The sequence below is a fragment of the Podarcis filfolensis genome, assembly GCF_964270895.1.
Source record: "Podarcis filfolensis genome assembly, chromosome: 6".
NCBI classification, from domain to species: domain Eukaryota; kingdom Metazoa; phylum Chordata; class Lepidosauria; order Squamata; family Lacertidae; genus Podarcis; species Podarcis filfolensis.
This window is the reverse complement of record NC_139609.1, coordinates 42,228,491-42,246,957: the sequence shown is the minus strand read 5'-3', so window position 1 is coordinate 42,246,957 and position 18,467 is coordinate 42,228,491. Positions and strand designations below refer to the sequence as shown.

Here is an 18,467-nt window from a genome sequence, read left to right as displayed (position 1 = left end):
CCTGAGGTTCTGCAGCCCTAGCTTATAGTTCTGGCAAACTCGCTGATTTTGCACACCATGTGCAATAAAATAGCATACAGAGTAGTTCTGTACCCAAAGGTGAAAATCCCTCATGGGGAAAAAAAGAAATTGTAGCTACTCTGAGGAAGAAGGAAACAATCCCTTAGAAGGAATCCAATCCTTGGGGGATGAGTAACTATCCTTTCATGCTGAGGATACGTCTCCAAGCGGTAGGAGGAGTTCTGGTAGTGGGTGATTTGATTGTTAGAAACATAGACTGTTGGGTGTGTGATGGGCATACAGACCACAGGGTGAATGGCCTTCCTGGCATGAAGGTTGCAGACATCATCTAGATAGCTTCCACAAGAGGTAGTGATGGTAACCAGCTTGGATGGCTTTAAAAGAGAATTAGACAAATTCATTGAGGACAAGGCTCTCTGTGGTCATTATCCATAGTTGGTCATTATCCATACCCATACTGCACCACCACAATTGGAGACAGTATGCTCCTGAATACCAGTTGGTGGAAATTGCAGCTTTGGATAGAAGCCAAAATGTTGCAGCCATATTAATACATATTAAGAAAGAAACATGGCAGAAATTAATACATATTAAGAAATTAAGAAATTTCTTAATACAAATTAAGAAATTAATACATATTAAGAAAGAAACATGGCAGAGTCCTATGTAATAGAGACTGCTTCCAAATGCAAGTGGGATGCACATGGTTGCATGCCTTCTTCATCAAGATCTCAATGAAAACCCATTGCATCTGGGAAAAGGGCTGTAGGCAGCTGTCACCGTAAGGTATGCAGTGACATCACACAAAATTGTTCTGTATCACAAAGCTGAAATCTTCAGAGAAACACTTTGTAAAACAAAAGTCATTTGTTCATTCTTTCATTTTATATCCTGCCCTCCTTCCCATGGGAGCCCATAAAGTTTATTATTATTATTATTATTATTATTGAAAACAAAAAGCATGAAATACTTTCTGAGTAGCCCTAATGGAGATGTTAGTTTTTTAAAGCACTTTGAGATCTACAAATGAATAGAGCTGTATGAGCATTGCACTAGCTTCCTTGCAGCTGGGTTGCTCTTGCTTACTGATAGGAGAGGGGTGATGCAGTGGAGAGGTTGGCATGGTGCAAAACTTCTTCAGTGCTCCTGCCAGTGCGTTTGCACCACAGAGAACTCTTCATTGCCTCCCCACTCCCACTCCCAGCAAGCAGCAGGGACACAGCTGCCAGTAAGGTGCTGTAGAAGTTCCCCTGGTGAGCCACTTCTACATATGAGAAGACCTAGGACATATGTAAAGTAGGGGAGGGGGCAGCCTCTAATTTTTACAGGATTAGTGTACTCACTAATATAATTTCTAGCATATTGCTTTTAAAAAAGTCTTCAGATTCTTTAACTGCATGCAATTTATTATATAAGCAATCTGCATTAGGTAACTTATGTGAACCTATATAATGTGTGCCAAGTTGAGACTCAGATGTGTTTCCTTCTTCTTGATGTGTTACCATATTCACTTCCATCTTCTTTTGCAACACTCTAGGGAAAACGGTTGTGGGTTTTTTTTAAAAAAAGCATTGCGCCTAAATACTTTTTCAACTGTTTTATCATGTGCATTTACATGATTATCATAAAAAGTTTGTCTTCGTTTCAAACGTTAACCTCAGAACCCCCCCCCCCCCAGTTGACTTGTGCACTTCCCTTGGCTCTCATCATGTGCGATGCTGTCAAAGAGCAGACAGGGGTTTCATTGCAACAGACATAGCTTGTGCGCCAATGTCAATCTCAAGGTTTTGTGTTGTTTTTAGTGGTCGGGAACTCTTTAGCTAGTGTATGAGGTTAGGAACTATTTAATACTCGCTGTAGCTGCTGTAGGAAGAAACTTATACCAAGAAAAGGAAATCCTTATTTGCGCCAGACTCAAACACCATCTGTTTCGACAAAAGATGGTGCTATCGATCAGGTGTCATACAGCCGCCGGTGGTATGGTGGAGTGCAGCTGCACTCCCGATAACAGCATCACTGCAACTTACCTGGATGGCTGGGTTGGGGCAGGGAGGTAGCAAAGTGTGGGTAGGTGGGGTATGTAGACATGGCTATGGAGCCAAACTGGTGGTCCTTTTGGTACAACCCTTCAGCCCTCACCTTGCAGCTGCCCATCCACGTCAGTTGAAGTGATACTTTTAAGTTACTTTGGGTTGCCTTGGGCAAAATAAAGCAACTAACAGATTTAATAAATAACAATAAATAATCATCATACTGGAGTCAACTGATGCTGGTATACATGACAAACGGTCCCTGGGGATGAGCAGCAGCTGGAAATTAATAAGAATAAGAATAATTTATTTATACCCTGCCCATCTGGCTGGGTTTCCCCAGCCATGCTGGGGGGCTCCCAACAGAATATTAAAAATATGATAAAACATCAAACATTTAAAACTTCCCCAAACACGGCTGCCTTCAGATGTCTTCTAAAGGTCAGAGAGTTGTTTATTTCCTTGATGTCTGATGGGAGGGCGTTCCACTAGGGTGGGCACCACTGCCGAGAAGGCCCTCTGCCTGGTTCCCTGCAACCTCACATCTCACAGCGAGGGAACTGCCAGAAGACCCTCAGCGCTGGACCTCAGTGTCCAGGCTGAATGATGGGGGTGAAGACGCTCCTTCAGGTATAAAGGGCCAAGGCCGTTTAGGGCTTTAAAGGTCAGTACCAACACTTTGAATTGTGCTCGGAAACGTACTGGGAGGCACCTAATTCCCCAACAGGTTGTTGACAGTAACTACACATTTGTATTTGTATTTTCAAATGCTGGTGGTTATCATATACCTGAAGCTGTGGTCAATTTTGTGCAAAGCGAAACTTAAAGTGATATTGGGAGGTCTTGCTCAGATGGATTATTTGTAATAATTCCCAGGGGTGTTAAAAACGTGTGGGTAACATCAATGAAAATTTTCACAGTGAAAATGTACCTTTGCTAAAGGAACCTTATTGTATGACAAATGTCACCAATGCAACGCCTGTGGGCACACAGGTATACATAGAAGAGTTCCCTGGTGCCCACAGGGTCTCTTCCCCTTGCTGAGATTAGACCCAAAAGAAGGATTCTGTTCTAGCCAATAGACATGGGACATTTCTGTATAGATGCTAGTTTCCCCTGAATTTTTTGGCATGCTGCCACATGCTGCCATCATTATTCAGCTGGTATTCTAGAAAAATGTATTACAAAAAACCTTCTGTCTTATCAACTGCAAAGAATCTGATTTTTGTGAAATATCTGTAATGGATCTCCATTTGTGTGGCATGTATATAAACACCATCCTGGTTCTTGTGTGAAGGGGATGGGGGTGCGGGGGGGACGGGACGGGACGTGGTTTGAGAGGAATATGTTTTGTGCCACTAGTATTCAATGTAGCAATAAGCAGAATGTTCATTCCGTGCCATGATTTCTTCTTGTACAATGCAACAATCTCCCACTCTCCTCCCCCTGCGCACCCCTAAATCTGTTCTGGTTCCCTCCCCAACCATCTAGAGAATATTTGGGGAATGTGTAGGACTCATGTTGGGAGAGGAGGAGGTGAAATCCCCTTGTGCTAGAGCAAAAATGCAATTGAATGCCACCCAATGTTGTAGGGAAATACTAAAACAGACTTCAGTGGCATTAGTCATGCTCCATTTAAATCATATTAATAGGCATCAAGTGCCCATTTTAATATCTAAAAAAGAAACAAAGCTCCCTGCGTTGTAATTCTTTTTTTCATTTTGCCCTTTTATTTGCTTGTAAGCTGCAGAGCCCTGAAAGAATACATTTAGGAAAAATGTGTGAATCCCTCACCATTAAAGCATGAGCTCAGGCACCCTTACGCGCCATGATGATTCATATCCTCTACTAATCACCATCGATTATATGTGAAAAACTTGGAGAACTCATCCCAGAGGCTCTAAGAGCAACGTATATGTTGCTTCCAAAACCACCATATGGACTATGACTCATAGGTTATGCTCAGCACATAAAACTTCTATTACATGGTCATTTTTGGCTACTAAAATGAATCTTTTTGTTGTTGTTTCTAACCATTGGTCATTTGTTTCCTTTTTTTAAGCTGTGAGAGAATAATAAAACACTAACAAATTAGATAATGCTTTTGGCATCAGGCACCTCGTACATATCCTAATACGGTTCCTGCATTCATAGATGTGCTAAAACAGCTGGCAAGGGAAAGAGATGTGCCTAACATCTGGGAAAGAACAGAGGGTATGGTTTCCTAGCAAACGAAAAGTATTTAGGGTTGCTTCTTGAGTAATATGCTGACTGTGTTCTCACAACCTAGCTTTATCAGTCGACTAAACTTGTCTTCCCAGGATATTGGGGATCGACAGCTCACATGCTTTTGAGCCATTCTGCTGACTTTCCCAGTGCCTTTTGGAGTCAAAAGCCATAGGCTGCAGCTCCAGACCACAATGGAAAGGTATTTGTTTGCAAAGGTGCTTGTAGTCTGCTGGCCTTGAGAACATTGCTGGGTCTAGCAAGATGTACCATACTTTGTCTTGCTTTCTACTTACACCATGGACTCATTTGATGGAGGGCATCTATGTATTGAACTGGAAGGTTTCCTTTTCCTTCAAGTGCTACAATTCCCTGACCATATTGGTCTTGTACTTCGCTAGTCACTTCATCACCAGTGTTTGGCATCTGGTGATCTTTCATCTCCTTGAATCAGTAGGAAACCAAGGCGGTCACATCTTCAATGTGGATGCCAGATGTTGATTCTGAATTTCCAATGACACTGAAAGTAACATTGTGGAATTCTGGACATGTAGAAGGTTGACATGTGTTGGAATCCGGTGCTTAGCTTATCACTGATAAAAATTCTTCTTTTTTCTTTTTTTTGAAAATATATTTTAAATACTTGGTTTTAATTGCTGGTCTTTTACTGGCAATTTTATTGTTTTCTCTTTGGGAAACTGCTTTGAGATTTTATTACAATAAAGTGGTAGAGAAATCTTGCTAAACAAATAAGAAAATCAATACAGGTGAAACTGTCAAGTTTTGAATTTTTGTGAATTTTTGTCCATCTCTATGACACACTAGCCTTGTGTGTCTGGAAATATAGGTGTGTGTGTGTGTGTGTGTGTGTGTACACACACGCACACACCTGTTCCCCCCCCAAAAAAAATTACAGGCAAGTATATTAATGAAAATTCAAACTTTGTGGGCAACTTATGCCTATGTCAGTTGATGCATTGAGCACATGGACCAGACTTTCCTGCATGATGATTTTTGTTTACAAACAAACAAACAAATGCCATTATGGAAGGAACTTATGGATGTATGCCTATAAAGCAGAACTGCAACATCCAAAGGACCTTTAAAATAATAATAACTTCCTCAGTTAATCTGCACCATTTTATCTCCCCCCCCAAAAAAAACTATATATGATATTAAATGTGTCTTTGCAAGGTTTCAAAATATATGAGTTGTATCAGCTGGGGTGGCTGGAGTTGTGTCAATTAACATGACCAGTATAGGCGTGGAGCGGGGTTTAACCCTATTGCTTTCAGGGGAAATCCCTGGTGCCAAAAGGGCATTTCATTCCAATCCTACTTCAGGCTAGGAATTTCTCACAGAACTGCAGCAGAAGCAAAAAGGCTGAAATTCCACCACCTGATGTGATGCTATTAAGTAGCAGCTCCCTAAACTGATGACATCCTTGTTTGTTTTTTAAAAAACCCAGCATGTTAAAAGCAAAGAGAGTTTGGATTTGATATCCCGCTTTATCACTACCTGAAGGAGTCTCAAAGCAGCTAACATTCTCTTTTCCCTTCCTCCCCCACAACAAACACTCTGTGAGGTGAGTGAGGCTGAGAGACTTCAGAGAAGCGTGACTAGCCCAAGGTCACCCAGCAGCTGCATGTGGAGGAGCGGAGACACGAACCCGGTTCCCCAGATTACGAGTCTATCACTCTTAACCACTACACCACACTGGCTCTCATTTAAGACCCATTTTATGTCATGTAGTTTGGCCTAAACTCTCTTAAAGGCATAGGAGCTAACTCCTAGGGGTCAAGATCCCTTTGCTGATGCCCTCATTTTTTGAGGGGTCCAGGCTTCCCAAATTTGATATGTATTGCCATTCAAATAGTGTGTGTGTAACATGTCACGTGATCAATTATGTGGGGTGGGGCTTACCTCCCCTCATATTTTCTTCAAGTTGACACTTGTTTAAAGGGCAGTTTGAAGCGATGAAGGAAAGAGGGAAGTAGATGGGTGGAGGGATAGTGCTGCATCCCAAAATATCCTTGCCATTATTCTGTACTTCTATGATTGAAAACACCATTAAAATGTTAGTAAGAAAAATAGCTCTTTTTAAGAAGATAGGCTGGTCCAGTCTTCAAACTGTGACAGCTTACATTCCATGCAGTCAGTACTTGGAACATACAGCCAAAGTTAGTGGCTCACTAATGGTCATCATAGAAGGGACACTGGTGGCGCTGTGGTGTAAACCACTGAGCCCTGGGCTTGCTGATTGGAAGGTTGGCGGTTTGAATCCCCGTGATGGGGTGAGCTCCTGTTTTTTGGTCCCAGCTCCTGCCAACCTAGCAGTTTGAAAGCACGTCAAAAGTGCAAGTAGGTAAATAGGTACCTAGATAACCCTAGGAGTTATCTAAGACCAGCCTATCTTCTTAAAAGGAGCTATTTTTCTTGGTGGGAAGGTAAACGTATCTTCTTAAAAGGAGCTATTTTTCTTGGTGGGAAGGTAAACGGCATTTCCGCGCACTGCTCTGGTTTCGCCAGAAGCGGTTTAGTCATTCTGGCCACATGACCTGGAAAAACTGTCTGCGGACAAACGTCGACTCCCTCGGCCAGTAAAGCGGGATGAGTGCCACAACCCCAGAGTCGTTCATGACTGGATTTAACTGTCAGGGGTCCTTTACATTTACCTTTTAATGGTCATCATTTTAGATTCAGCTTAATCTGGGCAAATCATGTGCTGTTCTATGTTATGTGAATGTGCCCCATTAGGTAGTCTTTACTTCCCTCCAGCAGACTATGGCTTATAGGAGCCACCAAGGTTTGCCTCTTTAGAATTCACCATAAAGAATAACTGGTGACACTGATACACTTCATTTGATCGTTTCTGCCTTGAAAAAACACCTTTATATATTGTTGGCGAAGATATTTCCCACTTATTTTCTTAAGCATTTGACATAATTTTTTCTTGGCCGAGCACAGCCCTTTGAGGTATGACTGCTCTAGTTGCTGATCTTATCTTATCAAAATATTTATACACAATTCAAACCTTGTCAGCATATGATTTTAATTGCAGATGCAGTTTGATACCTGGTGGTGCCTTCACAACACAGAGCCTCCACTACAGGGGTTGTTGAGAGGCCATCACTCACTAGCTATCCCATTATTATTTGTTCATTCATTCATTCTCTTACCTAAATTTTTAACTTGCCTATTCTTGAAATCCTCAGGAGGTTAGCATAACAGTGAAACACAGCACTTATTAATACACTCACCCCAGAGCCTGACTAGAATATGTGAGAATGGACAGGTGAGCAGCAAGGAGAAAATTCCATGGGCAGATTTTCATTAAAACGGAAGATTCTGCTGTTACGTATTGTCCTGGCTAGGGATGGGCAAATTGGCCAATTTTGGTTTTCCAGGTTTCTCATTTGCCCAATCTTAAATTCAGCTCTTCACATTTCTGCATAAATTTGCTATCATCTATCTATCTATCTGAAATCCGCATGAAAATTCATCAGCATGTTAATGCATTTTTACAAGCAATATTCTCACAATATAATGCATGTTCATGTTATTTTCAGTAAAATATGCCCCTTTCTACTCATTTTACCCTAGTGCATGCATTTTTACACACATTGCTTAGCTAGAGAACTGCACAGCAAGTGTGAATTTTCAAGGATGTCTGTATTTTGGTTTCGGAATATTGTATCAAAAAGTGCAAATTTGATGGGTTTGCTGTTAAATACAAACTGAATCAAATTAGTCCTCCTGATCTATAAGTCACCTTTGTCATTTTTGAATGTTTCTGATGGTGAGCTCAGCCAGTCTCTCACTTTGCGGGAGATTTGTAAGATTTAGTATGTGGATAAATCGCAGGTAAGGGTAGCACCCAATGACAATGGTGAGCTAGATGGACCAATGGTTTGGCTTTGCATAAGGTAGCTTGCTGTGTTCCTTGCAGTATTTATTTCATACACATTTATCTATTTCATAGAATCATAGAATTGTAGAGTTGGAAGGGACCACAAAGGTCATCTAGTCCAAACCCCTGCAATGCAGGAATAATTTATGACTCCCTTCCTATTAAACACCTCAAAACAATTTGACCACTAAAAACCCCATCAGCAATAAAAAGGACTAAAATAATTGAATGTAACAAAACAATCAGGACAATTTCGTATTTTCAGTTTCTATGAAAACGCGATCCTTTGAGATGGTGCCAGGTGTGGCGGACACAGGCCTTGCTTGCCCTCCATGGGAAACTGGTATTTTAGTTCTTCCACAAACCTTTCTGTTATGAGGGTCTAAGGAACATAGCAGAATGAACTGACTAATACCAGGAGATGTCATTTAATTACAATTTAATAATGCTCCCATATCGTGCCATCTTAATAAGAGGTTTGTAGAGGATTTAACAGTGATGTCACCATGGGGAGAAAGAATGCAGCCCTTTGGCCTTCTGCTTATCCCTTCTTTTGTGTTCCCTGCTTCGCTTTGCCATATGCTGAAAGAAATGTATGCTCCTCTGCCAGCCATGACATCAGACAACATTTTTCATAATCTCGAGATGATTTCCAACATGCTCAAATAAACCTCTTTAAAGCCATAACTATGTTCCTACGAAAAATTAAAAAAAGAAGAAGCAGGCAGATGTGTCGATCCATTATGTGTGTGTGGCTATGTATTTTCCCCAAAGGGCACTAGCACATTCCATTATAGAATAGTGGGCTTGTACAGGATGGCTTAGCATGTTGGAATTGGACTGGGGAGACTTGGGTTCACACCCCTGATCAGCCAAGTGGTGTGACTATGTATTGTTACTGGGCGGCAAGTTCCACTAGCCTTGGCAGTACTTACTCCTGATTGCACAGGATTATTCAGCTTGGCAAACATGTCTAGCTTCTTCAGAAATACAATAAAATCTTCAGACAGCTGAAATGCAACCTGTCATTACTAATTAGAAATGCAGAAAAACACTGCAAGGAACAGCTGCAGTAGGACTAGCTGCCATGTTGTAGGAACCCCACTGAAGGAAAGAAATATCTTAACCAGCCTCTGCTTGATTATGTTCCCCATTTTCTGATGTACTCCGTACTAATCTGTCACAAAAAATAGCAGGCCTCACTCTCAGTGGATACACAGTGGGCTGCATCGCCTCCAAATTGCTCCTCCTACACAAGTACTACTACAACTACTGATTTTATTATTTGTACCCCTCCCATCTGACTGGGTCGCCCCAGCCACTCTGGGCAGCTTCCAACAGATATAAAAACATAAAGAAACACTAAACACTTCCCTATATAGAGCTGCCTTCTAAGGGTAAAGGAGGCCTGCTCTTGCCTTGCACCTGCCATGTTTCTGTAATGGCTTCACTTCACACAAGAAAAAGGTCTGTCTCTTCTGTCTAGGCTTGCCTACTTTTCAACCTTTGCTTCTGTATATCTTTAACAGCAGCCCAATGGGTAAACAATAGCAGAGAATCATATTTGTTTCTGAGCCGTTAGAAGCCTCATTCACAGATTTCTGCAGTGCAAGCAGCTTAACAAGGCACAGGAGGAAGTCAGGTCATTCCCACCACCCAACTCTACTTCCACAAACCATAATGGCACCATTTCAATATAAAGATTCAAGCCACAGAGCTGAGTTGGGTCCTTCGCATTTTCATTCTCCTGTTTCTCCCCACTGGTTCTTTTGTCTAGAGCTGCACGCCAGGAAGCCCTGGACAACTGGCCCTTGCCAACCCTAGAAAACTGTCCTGGCCCCATCCACAGCTGTGTCAACATTTTTGTAAGGTCCCCTTGAAGAGAGGGATCTCTAGCAGGCCGTTTCGTGGGAAATGTGCTGCCACTGAGACACACAGGCCGTTCCAAAACTAGCATGGGATGATGGATGCTTCTGAAAGATCCAAAGCTTCAGGCATAGAGGTCTCCCCATGCTATAGAGAGCCTTGTAAATTCTCCTTCTAAAGCTATGCTTGTTCCAAGGGGAAAGAGGAAGCTTCTGACCTCCTCCTCCTTTCCAAGGTAAACTCTTCAAGCTCAGCCCCACGGCATTTTCTCATCTGTCATGTCCTGCATGAAAGAGGTTTATGCAGCCCAGCACCCGTGAGGACAAAAAATTGCTTGTGGTTTTGAAATATCAGGGATACTTTGCATCTTAATTCAAGCCTACCAGATTTGCACATCACAAAACAACGTGCAAGCCAAATGAGCCTGTGTGCATAAGGGCAAAGTGTGCATAAACACATACATTCATGACAGCAGCGTGCAAACATGCATTATATTAATAAAAATTGCTTGCAAAAATGTGAATGCTAAAATGCCAATGAATTTTAGTGAGGACATTTTACCAAAAAAGAAAAAGGAAAGGAAAGGAAAGAAAAGAAAAAAGAAAAAGCCCAACAAACTAATGTTGAACTTAAGAGGGTAAACAAAAGAAAAATACAAAGAAAGAAAATGGATGGATTCATCCATCCCTGACTAATATGCGATATGACTGACGGTGCTTACTGGTTGGCACAGGTTTAAAAAGCAGCTGCTTCGAGCTTGCTGATGCCAAAGAGAAGAAATAATCAAAGGTAGGGAAATGTACAACAGTTCTGGCAGAGGCCAGAGGAAGGCTTCACACCGTAGGAACAGTTAGTCAAATGCTCTAATAAAAGGAAAGGATGTTTATGGTGAGAAATCAGGAAGCGCTTTCAGGAAATGGGAAGGAAAATTGAGATGAAACAGGGGAAGGGAAAACATAATACATATACACAGAGAGCTGTTGTTCAGTTACATTTATAAAATTGGACTATCATCAACTTTTTGATCTTGGGCTTCCACCGGTTCCCTTTTGATGCCTACTCAACCCACTCATTCAAACAGAGATGTTCAGCAGGTGTCAGTGGTCCCTTCACTATTGAGTTAGGAGTCTATTTTAAGCACAGGCAACAAACACATTTCTGTCCTGGTGTGAACTTAATGATCACATGAAATTACACTCTTTATGATCTTTATTGATAGAATAAACCCCATGCTGATCACCTGCTGATCACCAAGTCTTCCACTACTATTACTTCCACTACCACTACTCCTGAGGTTCATTCGTTAAAATATGTGTGATGAGTTCAGCAGCTCCACTGGTTTTTATGGGAGCTGTGTGTGTTATAAGCGGGTCTAGGATTTCATTTTAAGCCTTCATATCATCAATAGCAGTGAAATGCTTGTCGTTGAATGAGGGACGAACAAAAGACTTGTGCATTTCAGGATACCACTGGCAGTGGGTGGGGTGATACAATTTCTGCAGAGCGCACAGGGATTTGCTGTAGTCTCTCATCTCCCCCACAAGATCCCAATCAGTGGGCTCTGCACCATCCAGTGTCAGAGATATCCAGCATGGCTTTTGTTTTGTTTTTTTCTAGAGATGCTGGCGAAGGAAAAGAACTTCAAGATCTCATGAAAGCATGTCTCAAATAAGGGGCATGTTTCACAAGTGCCCAAATTCTTCTCCTGCTTAGATGAAATTCCTAGCTGGGGAATAATGACCAGATTCACCCCCTTCAAGGCACACCCACACAACTGGTCTAATGCAAGCCGGGCAAAAAACAAGGAAAGGGCTTGGAGCTCCTCTCTGCATGCTCTGGTTTCACTCCTGCAGAATTCTGGCCCCTCCAAACTAACAGAGAGTAGCAGTTTAGCTCACAGAAATTACTTTAGCTTACTGCTTTTTGGGAGCATAGAGATTTGGGATAGTTTCCAAATTAATAGGTTAAGCTTTGGTAAGCTTGCCCACCTCCCCCATTTGCAGTGCTATGTTAAGGGGATGTATGGGAGCCATACATATCTAAAGAGTGGAGGCAGGTTTCTCCCCTTTTTAACGAAGCCTCATATTGCAGTTGTTTATCATGTCCAATAGACGTTAATGGGTACCATTAAGAACCAGTTTCACTGTCTTTAGCTGCCAGGGTTCTGCCCTGCCCAGGCATAAGACCTGAGGCCTCTTCAAAGGAAAGCAAGGGTAGAAGGACCCTAAAGCAGATCCCACACAGCCAATGAGCCAGAAGAGACTAAAGGAGCCACATACCCCTGTCCCAGGATTGGACATCTGGCTGGCGACTGTGATAAAGGAGTGCTGGACAAGATGGGCTCTTTGACCTGACCCAGCAGGGCTTTTCTTATGAGAACCCAAGAATCCAAAACCACATCATTCCCAACAAATTGCCATCCAACCTGTGCTTAAATATCTCCATCACTTCCCAAGGCGGTCTGTTCCACTGCTGAACAGCTTCCTGTTGTTAGGAAATTGCTTCCAATGTTGAGCTTCCTTGCAGTTCCCACCCATTAGTCCTGCCATCTGGAGAATCAGAGAGCAAGTCTACTATACCCTCCACGTGGCAGCCCTTCAGGTATCAGAAGACAGCTCTTAGTTGCCAGTTCCTTAGCTGTTGATCAGCTGAAAAAATGCCCCCTGTTGAATGTCAAGTTTGAATCTCAGATCTAAGGCTCAGCTCTGAGCATGCAACCTGTCAAGCATGTCTGCAAGTGATATAGATGCCACCCCATAACTCTGCCCCAAACAGCCCTTTGCTTTGAGCAATCACTGCAAAGCATAAAAATGGGCTTCAAGGCTTTCTCTCTCTCCTTTAAAAGCAAAACAAAAACAAATTGCTCCCTCCAAATTGGCAAAATTTAGACAAGGTAAATGGTTATTGTCAAAAATAAAAATGCTTCCATAAATCTTCCCACTGGGGATCAAAAGCAGGGAATGTAGGAGCCTGGAAAATGGATGATATGACACTTCACCTACTCTGTTGTATTTATATTATCCTGCCCAACCGACAGATTAAATTTTTTTTTGGAAGGCTTATAATTTAAATGCCAAACTTCGTCATTTGCCCTGATAAAACACACATTTGAAATATCTGTGTTGTGCTTCATTAAACCACCTCTTGAATGTATTGGAACATTTCTTTGTGTGCCTTGGATTCATAGCACCTTTTCTCTTTGCAGTGACAATATTTATTTCTGCTCCATTTTTTTTTTAAAAAAAAGCAATGAAAAGCAGAAAAAAACCCAAACTGGAGTTGCAGATCAGTGGTTGTTTAAATGTCCAACTTAGAAAATTTAAGACACATAGTGATAATCTCTCTAAATCTACCTAGAGCATTCTAATTGAAACTGTTGGCTGGTTTTTAATAGACAAAATAATAAGAAGTTACTTAAATTCAAAACATATTTTCCTCAGTGGAAAAAAAAAGCAGTGGGATTTCCCCCCCCCCCCCTGCTGAAATGTCTGTCCTGTTTTTTATATTTCATTTTTGGATGTTTGTTGGATTGTTTGGCCAGGTATAATGGTCATATTAATCAAATGCGCTGTGATATTTAATACACTTTGGTAAAATACTTCAAGATCAGCAACTGGAAGATGTGGCAGAAGTGTAAAAAAATTGTTTGATTCATAATCTGCTGGTTATATTAATGTTAAAATTTCAGAATGCCAGTTGTCAACAAAAAGGGGGAAATGATGGGGGACTCTCTCTTAAAGCAATCTTTGTTTTATAAAGTGTTCATATCAGATTTATGCTTTCTGGATATTGAGCTGTTGAAATCATCTGAAAACTCTTTGGCCAAAACCACAGAAATCCAACCATTCTGCCATAATAAAGACATTATTATTTCCATAAAATCAATCAATTGGACACAAATGAGCATATTTCCCCCACAGGATCTGAGGAAGTCACAATGTCAAATTATTTGCAATATCTCACGTTTTAGAGACAAATATGTTTTGTTTCCACAATGTTCTTTCCCCCACAGAAGAATACCTGTCAGAAAAACAAAACTTTAGATGCCCCAGCTATGAGAAAATCTGCTAGTTGGTATTTACAAGATAGATCTATAGTTCAACATGTGAGATCTTTAAGAGAAACAGACATTATGGGTGATGCCTATCGTCATGCCAACAAATGCAGTGGACCTTTTTCTTCCTTCCTTTTCCTCTCCCCTCCCCTGGAGTCCTCTGCACCCCTCCCAATCTTCTTCCCCCAACAAGCAGAAGTCTTTTGTGCATGTGAGCTGGCATTGCTGGATGTAGCCCTATGCAAGTTTCTCTCTAAGGATACACAATGTATAATAAGGGATGTAGGGTGTTTTCAGATGGGTGCTTATTGTGGGATATTGTGGGATGCTCCTCAGGCATGCATATTTTTTGCAGCATCCATGTGGCATCATTGGTATAAAAAAATTAGTTCATATTTTTCCTTTGGTGGTGAAAAATTAATAGATTAAAAAATCTGGTTTTTCTTATCAGGTTGTCTGTGGGAAGTGTAATCCTGAGTTACATTAGTAGCCCCACATGTTTTTTTTTTTTAAACTAAAAAATATTAATATGGACACTGTGGGTGATACTCAACTAAGTCATAGCAGAGAACAATCTATCTTAATGGTTGTACTCCAAGTATGGTTGGACAGTGTTCTCGAAGTTACCAACATGAGTCTGACCAAACTGCGGGAGGCAGTGGAAGACAGGAGTGCCTGGCGTGCTCTGGTCCATGGGGTCACGAAGAGTCGGACACGACTAAACAACAACAACTTCTACATGCATGTACCCTACTACGTAGAAACTGGTCCATTGGGACAAATGGGGCACTGCCCCACCAACCTTGGTCTGTTCTCAACCATCTTCTTGTTCTCCTTAGTCTCAGTGCTGCTGTTGTTGAACTCAACAAGGAGGAGAATGGGGACAACACCGGAATAAATTGGCGCTGCCTGTGATTGGCTCCATCTACTATTGGTCTCACCTGCTTTCCGCCCCACTAGTCCCAATGGGTGCCAGCCACTGCTACTTACTGCCAAGATATAGCCCCTCCAACACATTACTCAGCAAAAGCTTATTATTTCACTCCGCCAACAAATAGGACAGCAGAAAGTAGGTACATGGCTTCATGTCAGGTCAGGTCAACCATGTATTTTTGTAGAAATTGGGGAGTCCTGCTTCTGACTCACTATCTTGAACAGGCAAGAGAACTGGGTTGAAAATGCTTAAAGGACTTCGAGTAATAAATTCACGGGATAGTACAACTATGTGGCTAGAAGGGGCTGTGTTCTCCACTCCAATTCCCGAAATGGAAACCACACACCAGATGTAAACCATTCCTGCAGATGGTTGTCCAGCTTCCCCAGAGAATGAGATTCTACAAATTCTCTCAGCAACCCTTTTCATTGCCAGCTGTTCTTAAAGTTAGGAAAGTTTACTAATATTATTCAGCTGAAAATGCACAACTAAATCCCACTGCTACTTATCCACCCAAGTCTTTGGAGAACAAGTTCTTTATTTTTACACCTCCTTTGTGGTACATGTTAAGTACTTAGAAACAGTTATCACTTACAACTCTGTTAAACTCCCCCCTCCCCAGCAACACTTTCCCATATCTCTTCACTTATTATAAAACATAACAGCAGCATACACTTTCTCACACCCACCCTCTTAAGCAAGACAAAAATTCAGGGCTAGACACAGAGCAGAAGTCATTCCACATTTATCCAAGAGACTAAACCAAATGGTACAACTGATACCCTTATATGCAAGGGGTACTTTTAAACACATTGCCAGTGTGCAGCCTACAATCTGGAGCAAGCCCTTAGCTCAAATGGTGAGGTGATTTAACCCTCTCCCTCCTCCACTATGCTCCCAATCCAAAACCTGCATTTTATATTGGAAAAAAACCCCTTCCATTCTGTTCAGCAGGAAGGTTCCCCCTCACGCAAATTGCAGGTAGGGGAGTGCCAGTCTGGAGTGAGATTTTAACAGGAGGCAGTTAAAGCCCCTTAACTCTCTATGGCAGGTCACCAATCCCAATCACCAGCCCCTGCCCCCTTTGCTGGCAAGTTGTGCTTAAAACAACAGCTCTGGACTCGAGTGCATATTGTGCTGTCTTGATATTCCCAAGTTTCCTCTAAATTCAAGAAAGGGTTATCCATCCTTGTCCTGACAAAGCAAAATGCAGGGAGAAAACAATTCCAATGCAAACCAGAGTTGAATTCATAATCTTTGAGGGTGTTGGCTGGTTTTTTTCTTTTGAGATCCATGCTCTTCTTGTTGACAGTTGGTGTACTTCTCATGTATTTCCTGGGGGAGCACATGAATATGTGTTAAGCTGTGGGGGAGAAAGGCGCAACCCCTGCATTCTCCTCTGCCTGTAGATCATTGGAAAATCACTTTTGTTCTTCCAGGGAGCCAAGATCAGAGATCATCATCAGTAAGGAATTTTGTATATAGAGATTCTGCCAGCCTGAAAGTTAAAAGTTTAAGATTTTGAAAGGACATTTTAATGTCATCATTCTTTCAGTTTAGCTAATTTAACATTGGCTCAGTGGGGAATTTTCGCAGGCACATGTTAATATATACAACCTTATAAAAATCTCTAAACTCCAAAAAAATAATCAGGTCACACGAACAATAAAAAGATGAGTAATATATTAAAAGCAGACTCCAAGAAAAATGTTCGTTCTTATGTACCGCAGGCTTAAATGTATTGATTCTTTACAGCTGTAAATGGATAGTTGCTTTGGGATGTTCCCACTGAGGTGTGCTTTTTACTGCCACTTTCTGGGGGGGAGGAATGTGTAAATCAGAAATGCCCAAATTTTGCCACAGAAATCACATTTATTCTTTCTTTCTTTCTTTCTTTCTTTCTTTCTTTCTTTCTTAAAGGTCTGAGGGATCAGGCTTTTGGAGGGGAGCATCATAAGTTGACATTATAACTCCTATAGAAATTTGGGGCACAAGTGAGACCAGTGGGTGTTTTCCCTTTAACCAATGAATCATATTTCAACCCTGACATATGGTTTTATACAGGGCCTTTTTCTAGCAGGAACTTGTCAGAACTCAGTTCCGGAAAGTATCAGGTGGGTGCCATTGCCATTATAAGAGAATAAGGGAGGCATTCATGGTGAGTTCCGGCACCTCTTTTTCTAGAAAAATAGCACTACTTTTATAGACTACTTTAGCAAAACTTACCTCTCCCAAAATTCTTGTTAAATGAAGACTCTTTCCTGGGATTACAAGATGGGAGGTCCCTGTTTCCCCGTTACAAAACCAGGAAGTTCTAAGGCAATGCTCAGCAAACATGTCCATGAATTGTAAAATGTAAACCCTATGCCTAATACGCATGCACTCATGTATGCAAAGCTCTGTCACTTACTGTAAATCTGAAATGTAAATCTATTATTGAAAAAGAGTGCTTGATCAAACAGTGAAGCATTCCTGTGCCTGCAAAGCTACTGGAAAGAGAGGCCATTCTTCCAAGGCCCCCATCCTATTGCCTTGCAAAGTACCACCTCCATTATGCATCTTGGGCTCTGTATGATCCCAGTCAGCCACTAGGATAATCAAGAACAGCCCTACTAAAGTTTCATTTGTTTGTGAGATCAATGAAAGCACTGAGCACAGCCTCTCCCACCCCTTTAGGACCCTAGTTTTTTGGGACCCTAGTTGTCTGTGAGACAACAATCCTGAAGTATAAATTGAGACTACAGTATCTCAACTTTTGCTGGATGGATGTTGAGCTTGACTAGATTCAGGGAAACATGAGCAGAACAATGGACACCTCCTTAGTCTACCCAAGAAGAACAGGGCCATACAAACTGTTCTCCTGTAGTGGTTTTTGGTCAAAAGCAAGGAGGGGGAACCTATGGCTTTCTAGTTGTTACTGAACTACAACTCCCATCCTTCCTGAACATTGACCTGTCTGGGGCTGGGAGGATTTGGAGTCTAATAGCATCTGTTGGGCCACATCCTGTTGCTACTTTAGTCATTGTTTCTGAGATATCTCCATAATTGTGAGAATCCTCATCTTTTTTTTTAAATCAAAAAATCCTACTCACTGCCATTGTTTGCCCCACCTGCTTCAGCATTACCGGTATTTATTTTCCTTCTAATGGCTGTGCTATTGTTTTCAATAGTTACATGGGTGATCCCATCCAATAGAGGATCATGTTGTAAACAGGATGACATCACAACCTTAGGTAGCTAACCCATGTGCTGACATCACTGACAACAAACCAAGCCAAATGAGGGGAGTCCTTTCTGAATAGCTGGATACTTTCAAACACTTTGGAAGCAATGACTGAAAATTTGCCCACGCAAGCGTGTGCCCTCTCTCTCTGCCTCTGCATGTTGCTGAAAATGTTCAAAAGCAACGTGGGAACACAGTTTACT

At 41.6% G+C, this 18,467-nt stretch overlaps 1 long non-coding RNA gene across 1 annotated transcript in view; it reads left to right on the top strand.

Moving 5' to 3' along the window:
- LOC310764994 overlaps window positions 1-18,467 on the top strand; it is a 376,088-nt gene that overhangs the window by 90,303 nt on the left and 267,318 nt on the right. The gene's annotated exons all lie outside the window — the stretch shown is intronic.